The sequence below is a fragment of the Cibotium barometz genome, chromosome 2 (genome assembly GCF_041138505.1).
Source record: "Cibotium barometz isolate CiBa-2024 chromosome 2, ASM4113850v1, whole genome shotgun sequence".
NCBI lineage: Eukaryota > Viridiplantae > Streptophyta > Polypodiopsida > Cyatheales > Cibotiaceae > Cibotium > Cibotium barometz.
Window position 1 is genome coordinate 55,512,220 of NC_141047.1, and position 6,217 is coordinate 55,518,436.

Sequence of the window (6,217 nt, forward strand, 5' to 3'; positions counted from 1 at the left end):
CCACTCAAAGCTTTCTTGACATGCATCACATCTATACCATGATCACCTGTGATAATCAAGTCATCCACATAGATGACGAGTAAAACAATCCCATGCTGTGTCTTCTTCACATAGAGTGAAGAATCTGCTGTAGAAATCTGAAAACCAAGTGAGATAAGATATCTGCTCATCTTATCACTCCAAGCACGAGGTGCTTGCTTCAGACCATACAATGCCTTTTTCAATCTGCATACGTGAGTGGGATATCTAGGGTGTACATACCCTTCTGGCTGTGCCATATACACTTCCTCTTGTAGATCTCCATTTAGAAATGCTGCCCAAATGTGATTTGTGCCGTTTTCTCCCTAAGATCTGTTAAGAGGTCATAACTAAGAGATCCTTGTCCAAGAGGAAAGTCAGATTGTCCAATTTTTCTCCTAGATGACTTCTTCTTCTTCTTATTTTTCTCCTCTTCTTCAGATTTATCTTCTTGTTCTTCTTCTTGACTCCTAGTTTTACGACCCCTTTTTGCCATTAATGGCATCAATGTTTCCTCTTCTTCTTCTGAGCATGTTTCCTCTAAAAGTGCTAAACTTGTATCCTCTCTTTTTCTCAATTTTGGACACTCAGTACGATAGTGCCCCTTCTCTTGACATTCATAGCATGTGACACTACTTCTATCCCTAGGTTTATCCTCAACTCGTGGAACCCTAGGTGGCCTTGCATTGACTAAGTGTAACTTCAAATCAGCAAATTCTGCCATAAGTTGTGCAATGTTATGATCCAAGGATGGAGCTTGTACCTGAGATGTGGAGGCTATCTCTACTCGTGGTGGGGTTGGCATACTTAGAGAAGATTGGAATGTGGACTCAATATGAAGAGTGGCCTCCTTCTTCAAAGCAATACGAAGGGCCTCTTTAAAACTAGTGGGATCTTTGCTAAGAACTTTTTCATGCAAGCGGGGATCCAAAGCCCTGATAAACTTGCTCATCTTAAGGTGCTCCATTGCTAAAGAGCTCTTTGAATCTTCCATAGAAGGTGAAGAAGAAGAAGCAACAACATGTAAAGCAGCTTGTTGATATTTGATGAATAAGGCTGCAAAGGCAGAAACTGACTCTCCTTCCTTTTGGAAAATTTGATCCAATTGCAATAGTAAAGCATTTGGCGACTCCACTGTCCCAAATCTCTCCTTCATTGCTTTGGTCAACCTTTCCCAATCATTCTTGGACTCCACTGGCAAAGCCTCATGAGAGCCTCATGCCAAGTTAAGGCCACACCCTCCAAGAAATCTGGAAGTATTTCTGCCCTCTCCTTCATAGACCAACCCGTCAAGTGGCATGCTCGGTTAAACTCTCAGAGATAACTCCCCGGGTCTTCTCCTTCCGATCCTTGGAACACCGGAATGTTGAACATCTTGCACCAAAAGATGAGTAGCAACAAGGGAAATTTACTTGTTTCAAAATAACTTTCCTTTAATCATGCGGGACCTTGAGGTTGAAATAGAATAATTCTAAGTAAAACCTACCCGTCAACTCCACCAAAAGATATGACACGAAGTTGGGGTTTGGACTTCGGTCACTTCTCAGAATCAAAACACACTTGTATGAAACCTCACAGCCTCCTCACCTCCCTTTCTCTCCCTAGGTTAAGATAAAGATATACACATCAAAGGTGAGATCATAATTCATGGAAGGAAAGATGAAAGGCCCCGGAGAAGCAAGAATTTCAGCCAGTCTTGCAGCTCCAAACAAGAGGGCGATTCTTTGTTGTTGGAAGAAAATCTTCCGACTCAAGATTATGTGAACGGAAACATACGGGGAATATTGGTAAGGTTCATCCGTTTGAATTGGAAAATTTGGACAGAACATATTAAAGAAAATGAATATAGCAATTACTTACAAGAGGATAAGACACATGGGGTTTGCCTTTTGATAAGAGATTAGGAGGGATTAATCATGATTAAGAAGAAAGAATGGCCAAAAGTCTTAAAAAACAGAGATACACAGAGAATTGCAATTTTAAATCCATAAAGGTTGTACAAGAGAAGATTATATAGATGCGTAGATCTTGAAGAGAGCTTCGCGTCTATATAAAAACTTTTAAAAACGGGCAACCGAGCGAAAAGTTATGAGCATTTTACTACAAGACTATAAAACTGCCAAAATTCTATAAAAACAGAGATACACAGAGAATTGCAGTTTTAAATCCATATAGGCTGTGCAAGAGGGGATTATATAGATGCGTAGAGCTTGAAGAGAGCTTCGTGCTTATATAAAAACTTTCAAAAACGGGCAACCGAGCGAAAAGTTATGAGCATTTTACTACAAGACTATAAAACTGCCAAAATTCGCCTAAAAGTTAGCAACTTTGGGAGAAATTCTGATCATCAATGAAGTGAGGGATTAAGAAATTAGTTACATGAGTGGAAAGAGCATATAAAGAGCTTCCTAGCCATATAATCAATTTAAGAAACCTACACCCGAGTGATGAGTAATTACCGGTTGAAAATTGGATATTGGACCACAAAAAGTGCACTTCCCTCTCTTTGCATGAAACCTCAATTTTTACATAGCCTCTTGCCTTTCATCTCCTTCATGATTCAAGCTAGAGGGTAAGCGTTAACATTGCTCAGCGGACAATCGTAAAGATTTACCTATGGTCCCCAAAGTCTTTCCGCATGCTCATTACCGCTAAACCATTGGTACCTCCAAAGGAGGGCGGTAATAAGGCAAGGGCTATCTTGAGAAGTCACAGGCCCACCAAGATAATAACTCCTTATCCCACTTATCATGAATCATCAAAGAGGTCCAAAATTGGGTTAAGCATGAGGAGCTAATGCTAAATGAGACATTCACATGTAAAGAGAGTGTTTGAATAGGGGTTTGAAAGATAAGAGAATGGCAATGACACAAAATGCTCAATTGAGGAGGCTCATTCCTTGATTTGAAAGGGAGAGGAGGGCTCCTTTTATAGGTGGAGAATCACCCTCTCTTCCATTGTTACAAATTACAACATAAAAATCTTCAACCCTTTAGTGACATAAGGGTAGATGTCACCATCACTTGTCCTCTTAGGCTAAGTCTTCTATTGATTATTAAATTGAAGACTTTTTTACTTTGAGAGTGTGATGAGATAATAGCCAAGCCTAAGTGGCGTGTAGGTGGAGATCCCACTTACACATGGCAGAATTCTCCTCTTCCATGTAGGCATTCTAGAAGAATCTTTCCCAATTATGCACCTACACACACTCCTCCACATGCCTTCCACACTCCCCAACTTGTAGCCTTATGGTGAATACCATATGAATAATACAATTAAAATCCATGTGAGCATGAAGGCCCACTTTTATTTTCCACATCACTAGCCTATCTACCATACCAAAGTATTTATCAAGCATACTTGTGGCATTTACAATGTGTGCACCCTAAATCAAGTAAAACCATTATATTTGAAGATAGAATACTGTTATCGGGGTAGCCGCCAAGCCGTCGCATCACCACGCCGTTATTCCATTGTGGGCGTCGCAATCTTCTTGGACAAGCTTCCACCTTATTACCATTGAGAAACCATCAAAATATATCAATTTTTCATGTCACAATACCTCAGCAAATCTTGTGTGGGCACCACGTGAGTCTTTTTTGAACTCTATGTCACTATTCTCATATCGAGTTGTTCGATGTGAACATGGGATTTGGGCTCGGCCGCTTGTGGAATAAGTGGGGAATGGATGTCATGTTAGCGAATGGATCTTCATTTTTTAATGTCATGTTGGCGAATCTATCTTCATTTTTCAATGTCATGTTGGCGAATGGATCTTCCTCGGCCTTGAGCGTAAGTGGGGGCTCATGCTTTACTTGGTGGGGAAGTTCAGGTTCTCTGGGGGATGGTGCACACTCAAGTACTAGGTCAAAGGTCACAAAAACGGGGGCGGCTCAAGCTGAGCCTAGTAGTGCTCTAGCAGTGCTTGGACCTCCCGAAGACGTTGGTTCTCGAGGATGGCATTGGGATATGCGACCAAATGTTTTTTCCATTTGGTGAGTTTTTGGGGGGCTACATGCTCAGCATGATCATTGCTCCTGGAGGAGAATGAAGTGACCTTGGTTCAATGAGCCAGTGTAGATGCTAACTCGATCATCACGTTGGCCAATGTGCTTAGAGTGTTGTTTCTTTTTGGATGTGACCTCTTTAGTTTGTCCTGCAACCGTGTGACGACATTCAATGGGACAGTCTTGATATCTTGAGAATGCTCAACACATTGAGGGATGGCATGCCTTCGATTGTGGAGTGAGAAACTGATTGAAGAGGGCAATCCTTGTAGTAATGGTCAATTCCACAGCCATGACATTGTGGTATCACTGGCATGCATTTCTTTTGAGGGCATTCAGCCACTCAAACTGACAGAGGAAACACAAAAGAGGTGGTTTCCCTAGTGCAACAATGTTGTGCATGATTAGTGTAGTCTCTCTTTGTAAAAGCTTAATGGTGTTTATGCACTGCTACTCTACTCCTGTCCTGAGAGCCATCTACATTGAATTTCTTAATATTTCAATTGTTTTTGGCCTAATCCTCTCCAAAGTGAATTGGTGGCCACTCTTGCTTCAAACAAGAGTAGAACCCTCAATCCCTCAAGCCAAAGGAGAGCTTACAAGTTCCATGTAAGCTAATTTTCTTACTTATTTACAAATTTTAAATCTATGGTTTCTTGATTTTTATATTTTGCAGTTAATTAAATTAAATTCACATGCTATGCCCTGATGAAAAGGCCACCCCCTTCTCTTCTTTACATTCCAGCCTTTCTTAATCCTAGAAAGATTAACTAAGGGACTAATTAAACTCTTCTTATTATTTACTCTCTTGAATTTAGAAAATTGTGTAGATTAGAGTTCTATGAATCTAATTTGGGTTAATTTAAGTCAAAAATAGAATGATAAAAATGAGAAATGGTCAGCCATACAAAGGAGGTTATGGTAAAATTTTCCAAAATTTTGTGGAAAAGAAAGTTTGTTTTTATGTTATTCCAAAAAAAAGAGTAATTCCCACCATTTTTGCATCTAAAAGAAATATTCTAATTACTCCATGTACATATTCACCTATGAATATGCATGGATATCACTGATATTAATTATTAAATTTGATTTTTATGTATAGAAAGATGCATAAAGGAAAAAATTTTATTATAAAAGTGTTATTCTTATTAAATTTAATTTCTATGCATAGAAAGATGCATAATGAAAAATTTCCATTATGCATAGAAAGATGCATAATGGAAATTTTTTTATTATAAAAATGTTATTCTCATTAAATTTGATTTTTATGCATAAAAAGATGCATAAAGGATTTTTTCTAATTTACAAAAGTGTTATGCTTATTAAAATTTATTTTTATGCATAGAAAGATGCATAAAAGAATTTTATTTTTTTATTTAAAAATTTTATTCCTATTAAATTGAATTTATGCATAAATAGATGCATAAAAGGATTTTCTCTTATATAAAAGTGTTATTCCCATTGAAGTTGATTTTTGTGCATAAATAAATGCATAAAGAATTTTTATATCAAAATTAGAATTCTCTTAAATTCTATGTTTAAATCCTATGAGTATTTGATAAATAAATAATTAAATACTCTAAGAGAGAAATTTCTATCGTTTTATATTCACACGGATAACACCATATTAGATAATTTGGGAAAAATCCCATTCCCATTTGAAAAATGGGAGCATGGTGAACTTGTCCAAAAGTTTGCCAAAAACCCTTCATGTGACATATCATCGGAAAGATCAAGAGAGTAGAATCTAAATCTATGATCTCCGACAAATTTAGAGTTAGTATGTTTAAGATATGTCCAAAACTATATGGAGTAATTGATTCCCAAAATGTGAGATTTTTCCCAAATTACCTAATATTGACTTGGATTGTAAAAAGAAATTTCAAGAAATCTATCAAGATCGAAATAGTCAGATAAATGATTATTTTATTCCTCATTGGAATTCATAACTAATTTAGAAATCAGTTCAGTGGCTCTCAAAGTAGCACGATTCCATCTCTCTTTCCTCAATATAGAACCAAGTATAAGAAGTACTCATTGTCTTATGGCTATATAAAGGTTACTTGTTAAAGTTGGCATGCAAGATGCAAATATTCTCTCCACCACATCTACTATCATAATCAATCATCACAAGCTTTGGCACACAATCCATTTGGGATGCAAAGGCTTCTTGTTGAAGTTCAGATGCAAAA